The sequence below is a fragment of the Protomyctophum bolini genome, assembly GCF_963924005.1.
Source record: "Protomyctophum bolini genome assembly, chromosome: 16".
Lineage (NCBI taxonomy): Eukaryota > Metazoa > Chordata > Actinopteri > Myctophiformes > Myctophidae > Protomyctophum > Protomyctophum bolini.
The window spans coordinates 13,974,414-13,989,997 of NC_137877.1; the positions used below are offsets into that span (position 1 = coordinate 13,974,414).

Here is a 15,584-nt window from a genome sequence, read left to right on the forward strand (position 1 = left end):
AACCACTGGCCACTGGCCTTTTTTGTGTACTGACAATGAGTCAGTCCGTCAGTCTATCTGTCTGGTAGTCATCCTGTGCATTTATGCTCCGACTTTTTAGACTTCCACTGACCCTGTGCGGCGTTTACGAATTCTCTGTGTGTGACTGGCGGCCTTAACGACCACTAGCCTTGAGGAGAGACAGCGGGCTGGCCCCTGGGCATGCAAAACATATTACATGAGTTTACGACTAAACAACAGGAGGCAGGCGATTTGGAGGACAGAGAGAGAGAGAGAGAGAGAGAGAGAGAGAGAGGGGTGGAGGAGCATGAAAAAGACGGAGGAAGAAAGTTGAAAGAGAGAGAGACAGCGAGGGAGAGAGCGACTCATCTGGAGAATAGACTGAGGAGATGTGTGTGGATTGGTGTGTGGGAAAAAACCTCAATTTGATCTCTTTCTTACAGTATATTCCTGTGTTGGTTGTTGAACTGCTTGGTGCTTCCCATCATAGAGTAGCCAATGTATTATTGTATTTCAAAATAATATATAAAAATAAGAAATAAAGACGATTTTGCATCATTGTATTCCATTTTTTTTGCCAGGTGCAAAGGGTTACCAAGGGTCTGGACTACATTTTCACCCACAGTGACGACAACTAACAAAACGCAGCGAGTGAACCAACAAAGGAACGTCGGAAACAAATTTAAATTTGTGGAAACACAAACATTAAATGCCATTGACAATGAAAGGAACATGTTATGTCATAATTATGTAGATGAGCAAATCTGCTAACCAAACACATCATTCAGTCATCTTCAAAACATTGTGGTTAAAAGATAATAAATAAATAATAAGTTGACAAATTAATTCATGAAGAAGTATATATATATAAAAAAAAAAGTATGATGTACGATGACAAGAGCGCCCCTCACTTCACATGGGTGTGATTTAATTTCTACGATTGTTTGAAATGTGACACGGCTAAAATAGGGATGCAAGGTCGAAAGCCATCGAATGGACACATTTTTACCGTGTGTGTTAATCCCAGCCGTCGAAAACCCCCGCATGCATCCGAACAGTTAGCTATAGCTGACAGTTCCCTCCCCGGTTCCCAGAGACCTGAGTGACTGCTGAGTTGACATGGAAGCGTATATGCAGGTGTATACGGTTTCATGTCCATAAATCTGGGCTCCCCCGCAGAGAGAGATGACACTGCCTCCTATAGGGCTGGCATGGACACGTATATCACATCAACGGCATGCAGTATACTGTACACACTGCACACTGTGTCTCTCTGAGATCTCTCTCATATCACATCAACAGCATGCAGTATACTGTACACACTGCACTCTGTGTCTCTCTGAGATCTCTCTCATATCACATCAACGGCATGCAGTATACTGTACACACTGCACTCTGTGTCTCTCTGAGATCTCTCTCATATCACATCAACGGCATGCAGTACACTGTACACACTGCACTCTGTGTCTCTCTGAGATCTCTCTCATATCACATCAACGGCATGCAGTATACTGTACACACTGCACTCTGTGTCTCTCTGAGATCTCTCTCATAACACATCAACGGCATGCAGTATACTGTATAACACTGCACTCTGTGTCTCTCTGAGATCTCTCTCATATCACATCAACGGCATGCAGTATACTGTACACACTGCACTCTGTGTCTCTCTGAGATCTCTCTCATATCACATCAACGGCATGCAGTGTACTGTACACACTGCACTCTGTGTCTCTCTGAGATCTCTCTCATATCACATCAACAGCATGCAGTATACTGTATAACACTGCACTCTGTGTCTCTCTGAGATCTCTCTCATATCACATCAACGGCATGCAGTATACTGTACACACTGCACTCTGTGTCTCTCTGAGATCTCTCTCACTCTCTCTCGGCTTCTCCATCTGTCGCATCTCACACCTCTCGCTCTTTATAAGTTGTTCTCTTCCTTCTCTCACTCTTGCTTTCACTCGCTCTCTCACCAGTCCACGTACTCTTCTACTTGGAAATCTACGTACTCCACGTACTGTACTCTTCAATCTTCAATCCAATAGACTTGGCTATGTAAAATAATGGCAGATGTACAAGCTTGCAGTGTGACACAAAGTGACGTGTATACACATCTTGAAAGTGTGAGAGCTACTGGTTTATAGAAGGCAATTGTAGAATCTGCCTCAAGTCTTAATGGGTTAATACAACATGATTATACTGGACGAGTGGACGTCCTGTTCTATTGAGAAATAGCCTGTGGTTGAGTATAGGAGTAGAACCACTATACTGATTGACACAGAACACAATGCATCCTCTGACTGAATGGGCTTTTTGTATTCGCTCAGCGGTAGAAAATGCACTCGCTCAGGAGACCTGGGGTTCGACCCCCCGCGTGGAACATGAAGGTTACGTATTGCAGCTTTAACTCATTGACCGCCAGGGGGAATCTCCCGGCTCTCGTTCTATTTCGCTTCCTTTTATTTTAAACGTGCGGTAAGGTTAGTATTGAGCCGCTAACATCGCTGCGTTGCTCAATCCAGCTCAATCTGAGCCGCAATTCCAAGATAAACGGTTATAAAGATCAACAGCCCCAGCATTGTGTGTGTGGGCCGCCATCTTGCTACGGGCAAAACACAGTGAGCACAGCGTTGGCTGAATTCAGTTCAATGAGTTAAAACACAGTGAGCACAGCGTTGGCTGAATTCAGTTCAATGAGTTAAAACACAGTGAGCACAGCGTTGGCTGAATTCAGTTCAATGAGTTAAAACACAGTGAGCACAGCGTTGGCTGAATTCAGTTCAATGAGTTAAAACACAGTGAGCACAGCGTTGGCTGAATTCAATTCAATGAGTTAAAACACAGTGAGCACAGCGTTGGCTGAATTCAGTTCAATGAGTTAAACAAGCCACGGAATGCTTTGGAAGGTTGTGCAGTATCAGTTCATGTCTACAATGAGTCATAATCAGTGGAGTAAACATGCCAGGCCACTGGGAACCCACACAGCTTAGTGCCAAATCACCCTGCGTGTGATTGAGCGTATATACTGTATGTGCACATAAAGTACCACACCAACACCAAACCAACGTGTGCGCAGTTCTGCGCATGCATACTGTGCATGCATGTGAAAATTCCCCACAAGCAGACACCATCACACATGTGCATAAGCAGTAAGCACACCCACTGATCACACACACACACACACACACACACACACACACACACACACACACACACACACACACACACACACACACACACACACACACACACACACGGGAGGCCCAGTTGTCAGGAGCTTTAACGGGAAGAGAGACCCTGCATGGATAATAATAAAACTTTATTTGTGTTTCGTATGAAAACGACCTTTTAAAACCAGAGACAGGTTTACGAATCATTTAACAACTTCTAGTGCATCTGGGCTCAAGCAGCGGGTACCTGGATCTGAATGAATCACTGGTACTGGACACGCACGCACGCACACACGCACGCACGCACGCACGCACTCATGCACGCACGCACACACACACACGGGATCAGCTCTCCTACAATTTAGTGTTTGAGAAGATGTTTTGCATTCTTTCAGGAAGCCCCCCCCCTCCCCCCCCCCCCCCCCCCCCACACACACACACACACACACACACTAAGATAGCAAATCTACAAACTCACAATGTGCCGAGACACGGCGCCTCGTGCGGCTTATAGATCGGCTGTTTTCAGCGTGCGGCATACCGTCGTACGACAACGGATACAACAACCAGGGGTTTAAGCCATTCTGGGCGGGAACCCCTTTTGGTGTTCTAAGCATTAAGTTATAATTTAGCTATTGAAAAATAGCAGATCTACAAGCTCATAGCACGGCACCGAGTGCCGCGCTACGAGCTTGTAGATCTGATATTTTTGAAAAGTCGTGAAAATGTGGCGCAACTATTTGAATATATATTCTTTCAGAGCGAATGTTATTTAACTCAAATCTTTGCTTCTGAGAGGTTCCTGGAACAACATATTTTCAAATGGGGGTTGGCGGCCAATTTCATAATTATATAACACCACTGATATAGAAACATTTCAGAAAACCTTCAGGATTTAGAAGACATGTTTTAAATGACGAAGTCAGGCCTAACTGGGTTAAGGAAATTGGGTCTACATACAGTAAGTGAGTGTTGGCAGCCGGGCCTGGAATCTCTTGGAAGCCTGTTCTGGAGCAGAGTGTGCACTGCGGTGTATTGCAGTAATAGCATTGTTTTCTGGCTGTCTGTGGGCCACACAACGGGAGTTGAACCTTAACAGTCCCCTCCCTTCAGCTGCAGTAGTAGTAGTAGTGAACAGTAGTATGGGAAAAGTAAAAGTATCCATACTACAATATACTGTGGAAATACTCTGTTATGCAAGTCCATAATTCATGTAACTGAGTAAAAGTATACACAAAAGTATTGTCGATTGGCATCGTGGCCATAGAGGTCATATTTGGACACTTTCACTTCTGTTTTCCTGGCTCGCAGATTGCCATCGTAAGAAACGGCTTATGTTATTAGCATTTCGCCGGAAACTTTAATATTATCAATCGCAATGCGATTAAAAAAATCAGGAATCTCGGATGGATGGGCATCACCACGGACGGCACTACAACTACACTACTACTGTAGTGGAGTAAAAGTAGTAGAAGTAAAAGTATCGTAGCTAGGAAATACTCCGGTAAAGTGCACGTATAACACCTCTGAATTGTAAATGTATTTGGTTCCTTTCCACCACTGCTCTGTAGACTGTAGAGTCTAGTGGACCCAGCTGGGAGAACGTGTGACCAGATCTATGTGGAGACAGTCAGCAGAATGCTGTCCATCCTTCACACGACCTCCGTGATATTCTGTCCTCCCTGCACCCCCCATCCCCCTTAACTCTCTCTGTGTGTGTCTCTCTCTCTCTCTCTCCCCTTTTTCACCTTCATCAGGTCGTGATCTTCATCAGGCCCTTCGCAATTTTTCATTTATTATTCTAGCTTGACTCGACCGTTAAAAGCCCCACATGGACTGCGCAAAGGTTTGCACAAAAGTTTGAAAATCAATAACAGCACACGCACACGCACACACACACACACACACACAGACACAGACACACACACACACACACACACACACACACACACACACACACACACACACACACACACACACACACACACACACACACACACACACACACACACACACTCTGTCCTCACAGCACTGTTTATGTCTTTAGCAGAGGCATGTTTTACTTCCTGCATCTCCACTGTGTGCTGTTCTCACCTCAGTCTCCGCACGCACGCACGCACGCACGCACGCACGCACGCACGCACGCAGGCGTGCAATACATGCACTGCCCACACAAAAAAATAGTTCAAGTAAAGAGAGAGAAAATACACAAGTTTGTTAGAGAAGAAGAGTCAGAGAGTGAAAGAGAGAGACAGAGAGACAGAGAGAGAGAGAGATAGAATGTATTTTTTAAGGAGGTGTTGAGAGAAGAGCATCTGGCCACAGGGAACAACCAATCGATCCCCATCAGCTGCATGATGAGTTGGGGTGAGAGGTGGAATGGACCACATTCCTGGACATTCTTCTACATCCAGTCCACTCGTCTCTGTGGTCGTCACGCTCACATTTTTATACGAAGCCTAACATTTTATAAACACAGAGGGAGTCTGTATACCAACGCGCCTCAAGCCTGGAACGTCTGCTCTGGTGCAGGCTTGCAGACGGAGGAGAGGACACTGGAGCAGCACGGACAATTTAAGCCTTTATATAAATATATATATATATATATATATATATATATATATATATATAAGTTGTGAAACCAAACTAAATACAAATCGATAAGAAAACGATAGATTTACACTTTCAACCTCAAACTGGTCTGTAGGGCTGTAGGATTAATTAAAGTTATATACTGCCTGCTCAGTCTGCTGCGATTTCCAAATCGCAAGAGGCTTCACCTGTTTCCTAAATAATGAGGTATTTTAGACCCTCCTGAACAAGATGTTTTGTTGTTGTTGTCGGTTACGGAATCCCCAATGAGAACAAGAGTTAGAGGCAGATCGTACTTTGTTGGAGCTGAGCAAATTCTAGTACACATCAGTGTCTCATATTATGTGCCGTTGCGCACTAAGCATACTTAATAAATTAAAGTCAAAGTGAATAACAGGAGGCACACTCACTTTCAGTGAGTTGAGAGAGTAGAAAATGTAATTGCGTCGCTTGCCAAAAAACACTGAACTGCAAGCTAACAATGCATCGGTACCTTGTGGATCAATTATGTTTGGCAAGCAACACAACTTTATATAAATGATACTTTATAAGACACAGCTGTGTCCTGTCCTCCAGAATCCCGGATCACTCAAGAGAGAGCGTACCTGATCTGTCGGTTCCACCGTAGTAATGATACTATACGGGGGTCAAGGGTCACAGTGTGGGGGGCTGGGGGGGAGGTGAACCGTCCAGTGGGTTTGTGAGGAATGATGCCGAGGACGGCCTCACGCTTCCACATGCTTTTCACAACCTCGGTGGGGAACGAGGAACATACAAGACGTCTGCATTGTTGCACGTTATGTACGTTATGAAAGACGTCTTGATTGTGACCAAGAACCACCACAGAGTCCAAGATGTGATATTCAACTCTTCAGTTCCGTTATCCACTTAAGCAGTGTATAATTCGTAGTACGACGAAAGGCGAAGATAGCCGATCTACAAGCCACAACACATTGCAATTCATGCAAAGCGTTTCAATGATTATATATAGTTTTAAATAATCCCGGACACATGCATGGATCAACCCCCACACCCTCCCTCTCATCCATCTATCAGCATCTCAATAAAGTACAAAATGTTAATAAACATCCCTGTGAAAACAACCACGCAATAAAACTATAGTATGCGGCAAAATGGGGTGCATCAACCTTTAGAAACACACACAGGGCACGCAACACTGGGCACCACAACGCACCACAGAAGAACACACAATGGTCTGCTTGAGGACAAGCCTGCGAAAATGTCCCCGTAATACGCATTCAACCCCGACCTAACCTGCCGGGTTCCTGTCAACGCACACCTCTCACTGGCCACGCCGCGCTTTCTGAACAGTGTCGGAGGCGTCCGGGCTTCTGGGTGAGGAGGTGTGAGGTGAGGGGAACGTGGTGAGTGAGGACCCCATGTTTATGCCTCCGCGGGGAGCTGGGGAGGAGGGGGGGTGCTCCTGGGGGGCTGTCGTGATGGAATTCCTGTAAATGAAGGATGGCCGACCGACTCGCGATGAGCAATGCGGGGTAACGCACCTGATCTGCGTGATGGAGACGTAGTGGAGAGATTGAGGCCTCCTCCGGCGAGGCGTTGGCGGCGACAATTCACACCGAGGGCCGGTGGCGACGCGATATCCTGCAATGAGTTTTAGGAAGAGAAGGTCGAGAAGAGACGAGAGGGGAGGAGAGAAGGAGAGGAGAGAGGAGGTCTTGAGTTGCTTGGATGTACAATCACTGCAGTGACAATAGCAGAGATAATACTGTCACTGGAATTACTAAATAGAACGGTGAAAATATGAAATGGCCATTGCAGTCAGAACGGACATACAGTATCAAAGCAACTGGGGCACTTGATGAAAAAAATGCCTTAAAACAATACGTACAAAAAAAGACACGGTAGCACAGATTTTAAAGAAAAGGTCTGCGTACATTAGGTTTGAATGCTTGACGATTGAGCACTTTACCGACCGATGCACAGATTGATTTATGGATTCACAAATGGTCGGTAGCCATGTACAGTAGGTTGTGCGATCGAACGACTGCTTGAATCGTTTAAAAGCAAACCGTCCGCATAATCGCTCAGTCATGAGTCAGTCAGACAGGCCCACTAAAAAGTAAACTAATACCATCAGCCACTGCAGTAAATACTGTGACATAATACACCATGACTGCAGTATCATCCCCATCAACCACACGCAACACTGTACTGCATGTAGTGTGGGCTTGAGGAAGTGAAAGGCTGACATGATGACAGCCTGGTGGAAACGGCGTCTCTCTTATTTACGGCCTGCCGACAGCCAAGGTCGTCACAAAGTCACTCAGGCAGACTCCGGAGCGCTCGCGCCAAACACCTTCTCCGATTCGGGCCCCGTTGTTGTTACACGGGGTCAGACACCTCCTCGCTTTTTATATTATCTCAGTCCGGAGGGGGGGGGGGCAAATCAATGGTTCTTTTGAGCAACGGCTCTGAAACACACGAGAACCTGATTCACCAGACTCTATATACGTCAGCCTCGTGAACGGACAAACACTGGCCTTCTGCAGGTCACTACTCCACGTTTAGCTCATGCCAACGGTGCCTTTGGCTTGGCTTGGCGCTCTAATGTTGCTGAGATTGAGGAAAAAAACAACAACAATCCAGCATGGAGTCGTCTCAACTGCGAGCCCTTTTGGACATTGGCATAATTTTTATGTATTGGAAACAATGGAAACGGACAAGAAGAAGACGCTGTCAGCCAGAACAGGGTGAACAAAAGTGGGGAGGTGGAATTTAAAAAATCACACCAATGTGAAGTGAGGGGCGCAAATATATTAAAGTCTAACTCATGTTGATTAGGTGATGTAATGGTGATGTACAACAAACAGTGTTGTACATCACCTTAAAACAAACATTAAACCTGTATACACTGTAGGAGGGGCTAGCGCCCCTCAAAAAATTGCAGCTGCTTTGTAGCTTTGCATAGAAGTTGAACCCAGCTCAGCTTCAATCTGTAGCTTTATACTGTAGCTTTGTATTTTATTTGCAGCAGCTACAAACGTCGGATTTGCTTCGTAGCTTATCATCGCTGGCTTCCATTGACAATTAATGGTAGACAGTATCTTTGCATCTGCCCCGTGTGAACGCACCATAATGCGCATAACGCGTCGGCGTGTTTGTAGCTGCAAAGCTGGCAGGGCATTTTTCCGCCTCGTCGTGCTCTAGCGACTCCTATGGGTTCACCAGGGTCAACGACCACGTCCCCGTCATGCAAAAATGTGCAGATCTCGATCCTCGCGGTTCTCTTGCTCCGAGGGTCCCGAATGCACACATCAACCCTGCGTTCTGCTGCTGAAAAGCATCACTGTCTGGTGCGGCCGCCGATTCCACGACGTGTGCTCGTCTACACTCCTCTCAGGCCAACAGTGGGGTTTGGCAGTGACAGGCACTGGCCTTACACACGGCGAGCTGGCAACAAATACATCGGGGAGAACATACCTGCATAGAATAAATGTAAATATATATATATATATATAACCATATGAAACAAAAAAGAAAAACCTCAAAGTTAAGAAATGAACAAAATCCAACACTGAGGTGTTCTCCCCCCTCCGTGATGTCTAAGCCATATGTTTCTCTACACGGCACAGGTCCAGAGCAGTCCGGTGAAATTATAAAACAGCATTGTCTATTGGTTATAGAGTTTCATGCATGTCCTGTACACTCCCCGGGCGGGAACCCCCTGGGGCGTGGGTTCGTTCTCCCGTCCGACACTGGGATATGGGATGGGATGAGAGAGGGGAGTTTGTTTTACAAGCAGGAAAGAGAGCATCCCCCTCCTCGGGTTCAGATATGACATATCAGATATCTCACTCAAGTTATCTCTCGCAGAGTTTCCTGGGGTTTCCTTGGCCGGAGCCGCGGGCTGAATTCCTCCACGCTCCGGCCCCCCTCCAGAGGGCCTTCCCTGGGTCCTGAGTGGCCCGCCCGCCCTGGCTGTGGTTCTCCTCTCTGTGCTCCCTGACTGATTATAAACCTGCTCAGGTTTTCACCTGCTGTGACGATGAAACTCAAACTGCCAGAAAAAAAAAAGCAGTTTTCCCTTCACCGTGCTAGCTAGGATTGTGTTATTGAACAGAGAGATGTATGTGTACCTGTATATGCACAAAATATACATTCAGAGTCCAACAACGTGTGTTGTTACATGTGGAGACTGAATGAAAACGCAAAGTTAAACCCTATACTTTGTTGTATGTCAAATTCGTAAGTTTTTGTATTGTTTTATGAATTCTAATAGAAATACTGCTGGTTAGAGGATTTAGCCAAAAATAGCCGGATATTCAACTTGTAGTTGAATATCCGCTTTCCTATATCTGTGCTGAATGTTTGCCTATTACTCATACTAATACAAACTAAACAGCACTTGAATTGGTTATTTTTGCGCTAGCCCCTCCTATGCCCAGCTTTGTCTGTACCCCATAGAGCTGACTTGATTGGTTGATCACCCCATAGCGATGATTTGATTGGCTGAGCAAAGTAGCCTACATATTGAGGATAAACAGTGAGGACAGAAAAGGGAAGACGGAAAAGTGAGGACGCAAACCATGTATGAAGAGCGCCCCTCACTTCACAGTGGGTGTTTTTTTTAATCATAGGGGAACCTCCTTGGTTGCCATTTTAAAACTATATGCTGAAGAATAAAGCAGTGAACCTTTCAAAGACCTAGACCTGTTCGATCTACCACAGCAGAGCAATATACTGTACTGTAGCACGTCGTCAACCACCCAAGAGAACCATCCAGATCTGCGGAAGAACCCATAATTGACATGCCCAGAATGTGGACACTTCTTTCCTCCAACGTCTCATAATATGCGCCGACCGCTGCCGCGAATCTATTGGGCATGTTGTTGTTTTTCTTATTTCTCATGCTTCATTTTATGAGGAGAGAGAAGGATAGAGCTGTATAGGCCACTCTATAAAAGTTATTTTAAAAGGGTCCTCCCCTCCCCCACCCCCCCTGGGCCGTGGCATGTAGGACCTGCACTGGAGCGTGTAATCGTAACACCATGTCCGCGACCGGAGAGAACTCACAGGCCAAATTGTCCGTGTCATCGCCCCGCTCCCGGCCCGTGAAATACTGGCCTCTGACATCATCACCCCTCGCCTGAGTGAGGAGGGAGGGAGCGGACAGGGTTTGGGGAGGGGTGCAGGGTGGTGTTGGTGGTGTTATGGGGGGCACGGGGATGGAGGTTTTGGGGGAGCTGGGGTTGAGGGGTCCTCACCTCAGCGATGTAATGGAGGGGTTGGGGGGGTGGGGAGGGCGGGGGTGTGTGTTGGGATACTGCCGGGAATGTTGGTATCTGTTCAGATCATTATAGGTTCTATTCCCCAGATAGGCATCTAAAATTATTACCTGGTTCCTTTCCCCCTTTAAATGTTGTTTCCGTTCTCTCTCTCTCTCTCTCTCTCTCTCTCTCTCTCTCTCTCTCTCTCTCTCTCTCTTCTCTCTCTCTCCCCCTCTCCCCTCCCCCCTCTCCCAGCCTCGAGAAGAAATATGTGTGATCTTTCTTGGTTTGTGATGGGTTTCATCTCGTGGCCGTTTGGATCGAGTTGCTGCGTATAAAGGACTAAAGGACCAGTGATATAAATAGGTTTTCAATGTAATGAGTCCTGGGATGCAGGGATGGTCCCACTTTGTTGGAGTCATATTTTGCCATTTATTTTACAAATTGCAAGTATGATAGGTGCTCACAAAAGTCTGAGTAGACCATATTTAATGTATTAAAATGTGAATACATCTTTTTTGAACAGAAAATAATTACAATAGCACACGCAAAAGCAAATCACTCTTCCAAATGTATTTCCCTCCCAAAAACTACAGTGGAATATGATAGCATGGAGTAGAATCAAATGGAATGAATTGGGCCTCTCCAAAAACGTAGAGAGACATTTTTGGGCCTCTCCTGGGACACAACGTGGAGGTCACTGAACATAATATACATAAAGAAATGATAACATTAAAACAGCAGCATTCAGGAGTATATTATGTCAGGAGTATGGCCTGTTTTAAAAGGCATGCAGACTTAAACATAGACGTAGAATGAATGACTTCCTATACAAACAGTCTGCAGAGTTGTCCTTGGCGCTGTAATAACTGGCCAAGATATAGTTATGGACGCAGTCAGTCTCAGAGAGGAATTAAGAACAAGTTTGAGGTATTTGAATACTTTTACTTCTACTCCACTATACATCTCAGATCCAAATATTAATAGTACTTTTACTACGTGTATTTGAACATTTTAATTGCTATACTTTGTATATTGTTATGATTATCATTACAACGGGGAACGACAGGTCGCTATGGACTCGCATCGGATCTGTCCCCCTCTGAAATGATCTGTCCCCCTCTGAAATGATCTGTCCCCCTCTGAAATGATCTGTCCCCCTCTGAAATGATCTGTCCCCTTCTGAAATGATCTGTCCCCCTCTGAAATGATCTGTCCCCCTCTGAAATGATCTGTCCCCCTCTGAAATGATCTGTCCCCTTCTAGAATGATCTGTCCCCTTCTAGAATGTCATCGGATCTGTCCCCTTCTAGAATGATCTGTCCCCTTCTAGAATGTCATCGGATCTGTCCCCTTCTGGACAGACCATTGCCGTGATCCTTGACAAGATGATCTGTCCCCTTCTGGAATGATCTGTCCCCTTCTGGAATGATCTGTCCCCTTCTGGAATGATCTGTCCCCTTCTGGAATGTCATCGGATCTGCACGCTACCGTATACGTCCCCGAACCTTGATGCACGGTGCTGCACGCTACCGTATACTGTACGTCCCCGAACTCAATCAGGACTGTTAGATATACGTACATATCCCCCCCCAGCCCCAGCTGATTAGGACTAGACTAGGAGTGTGGCGTCATTGAGGGAGCAGAAAACAGGTGCTCTCGTTTGGAATATAAACGCATATAGGCCTAGATATACTTTAACGTGACCAGCGTGAGGTAAGAACAGAAGATTATATGCCTCCCGGTTTTTGTGGGGAACGGAAGGAGGGGCTTTTCAGAGTAAAATCTGCCATATCGGCTGGCACTCTAATGCCTTTATTTTTAAGAATTCCCCGGCAAAAGTATAGCGTTAAGATCATTGAAGCTGGGCTGTTGCCTGAGTCCAGTGCATTCTGCCAACTTCTGGTCACACTTCGCCAATGGAAGTCTATGTAGAAGAGCCGCCATTGATTGGACTGCAGGCTCCATGAAGTGAACGGAGTTGTCGCAACTCTCTCGTCTAAACGGAGCTGCCCATACCTACACTGGGGGGGGGGGGGGGGGGGGGAGGGGGACCAGCTGGAAGGCAGGCGGGGGCCGTGGGGGTGTGGATGCATGGCGGCCCCTCCCTCCCTAGTTGGTCCTTTCCTTTGTAAAGTGTATGACAGATGAAATACGACAAGCTAATCTCCTCTGCACCTCCCGCGGGACCAGGCCGGTGGAGGAAAAACATAAGCTGTGACCTTGAGAGTTTCAGATGCAAATACATTCTAGAGACGGAGACATTCAGTCAACCCCTGCCTGACCCCCACAACTTTACTACTATAGGACTGGGACGGACGGACGCACACACGTGCTGTACCTATATAGAGCATTGTAATGTTCAGTAGGCCTATCACACGGACAGGCACATAGGCATGCACGCACAGGCTATTTTTCACAAGCAAAAGATTACTCACTCCTGTGAGGAAGAAAAAGCACGCACACAAGCCATTATTAACACACCCGCTCACTCGCTCGCACACACGCGCACACATGCACACACACACGCGCACACCCGCACACATGCACACACATGCACACACTCACACTCACACATAGTACATATGTTCCTCTCGCCACACCAGGAACGTAAAACATGATGTATAGTTGCAAGCTCATGCAGTTTTAAAAAGGAACATGTTTTAGAGTAACTCAACTTTATTGCCACATCACACAGGTTTACAGGTGTGAGAAGTGGGTGAGATTCTTGTGTCATGCGAGCATCACGCCCACTGCAGCTTACGAAAAAACATGGAAATGTGATCCCGATCACCTCATTATACGGTAGCCAGGAACGCACGCATGCACGCATGCATGCACGCACGCACGCACGCACGCACGCACCTCTGCTCTATTTATACGTCTTATATTTATTTGAGTGACTCACCAAGGACCTTCTCATTTTGCAGGTTTAAGAGAGAGAGAGAGAGAGAGAGAGAGAGAGAGAGAGAGAGAGAGAGAGAGAGAGAGAGAGAGAGAGAGAGAGAGAGAGACTGTAGATCCACAAGATCATCCATGAAAATGTAAATGTAATATCCGTCCTACTGAAGTATAAACATCTTGTTTACTTCACCTGCTAGTTGGTTTATTTTAGACAAATAAACCACTGGTGGAAAAGAAAAACTCAAATATTCAATATAAAATAAAAGTATCAATAGTGCCATGCAGAAATACCCTGTTACAAGTAAAAGTCTGGTATTCAAAATGTATTGGCATCAAAATGTACTTACTAAAAGTAAAAGTACACATTTTTCCAAATATTTTAATACATTTTGAACACTTGTGAAAGTGTTCAAAATGTATTAAAATATTTGGAAAATAGCAGACCTACAATCTCACCTTCTGATCTTGTAGGATGATCGGCCAATTTCACATATCCAAAAGGATAAAGTGTATTAATAAAACAAATCTACGAAGTAACCAAAGTTTTCAAATAATTGTAGTGGAGTGAAATTACAACATTTGTCTCTGAGATGTAGTGGAGTAAAAGTAAAAGTATAGTGAAAATTTAAAATACTACAATAAAGTAAACATTCCTCAAATGTGTACTTATGTGCAGTAGGCTACAGCACTTGAGTACATGTGCTGTACTCAGACAGTTACTTTCCACCACTGGGACAAACAACATCGTTTTTCATGATTTTGTAACCGTTTAATTACATTCACAAACTGTTGTTTAGCAACAACGTGCCGCAAACACATGGACTATCAGTGAAGATATTAGTCACGTTAAGATGCTTGCTGACGAGTTTTGAAATATCTAGCCGTGAACATCTGGCCATTGATCGAGACAGACTGTACCTTTAACTGTACCTTTAACAGATTCTACAAATGTCTTCTGAATCATGACAGTTTTCTGAAAAACCTGTTTCTATATCAGTTGTTCTCAAACTATTTCATGTCAAGGACCCCCCAGATTTATATGTATTTGGCCGCCGACCCCCCATCTGAAAATATGTTGTTCCAGAACTTCCAGGGACCCCCCAGAAGCAAAGATTTGAGTTAAAAACGTTTGCTCTGAAATAATATAAGATTTGCTATTTTCCAATAGCTAAAGTATAACATAATGCTTAAAACACCAAAAGGGGTTCCCGTCCTGAATGGGTTAATCAGCCATCTCCTGTCTGTCCTGTTAGACACAAAGCCGTCATAATTATATATATGCTGTACATCTATTTGACGGTTCCAGAATATGTCTTAATATGCAATTCTACCACTAGAATGATTTATAAAGAAAAATGTCAACCAAAAAAGTTCCCCCCGCTCACAATTAAAGTGCAATATTTGACTAAAGACTAAATTAACGTTTTTTCTTTCAACGGTAAAGGCAGGATACTTGAATAAATACAATTACAGGCTACAACCTCAGCCTTGCAGACATCTTCAGATTCAAACTGAAACATCGACCTCGGCCTCGCCCCGTCTCGTTTTGTGATTGGTAGCTTGTTCTGGAATTGATTGATGAGTGGCGCGATCTCTACAAATGTGGAACGGCGGCCAGAAACGGAGTCCAACTGGCTGCATTCCGTCAGAAAAGTGCAAA

General features: G+C 45.2%; 2 protein-coding genes across 2 annotated transcripts in view; one reads left to right on the forward strand and one right to left on the reverse strand.

Annotated features, from left to right (window-relative positions):
* Positions 1 to 15,584, forward strand: part of man1a2 (mannosidase, alpha, class 1A, member 2) — a 475,750-nt gene that overhangs the window by 416,272 nt on the left and 43,894 nt on the right. The window lies entirely within an intron of this gene.
* Positions 11,968 to 15,584, reverse strand: part of popdc2 (popeye domain cAMP effector 2) — a 357,428-nt gene continuing 353,811 nt past the window's right edge. The window contains exon 5 of the mRNA XM_080786098.1: positions 11,968 to 11,986. The gene's annotated coding sequence lies outside the window, so the exon portion shown is untranslated. The remainder of the gene's footprint in view (positions 11,987 to 15,584) is intronic.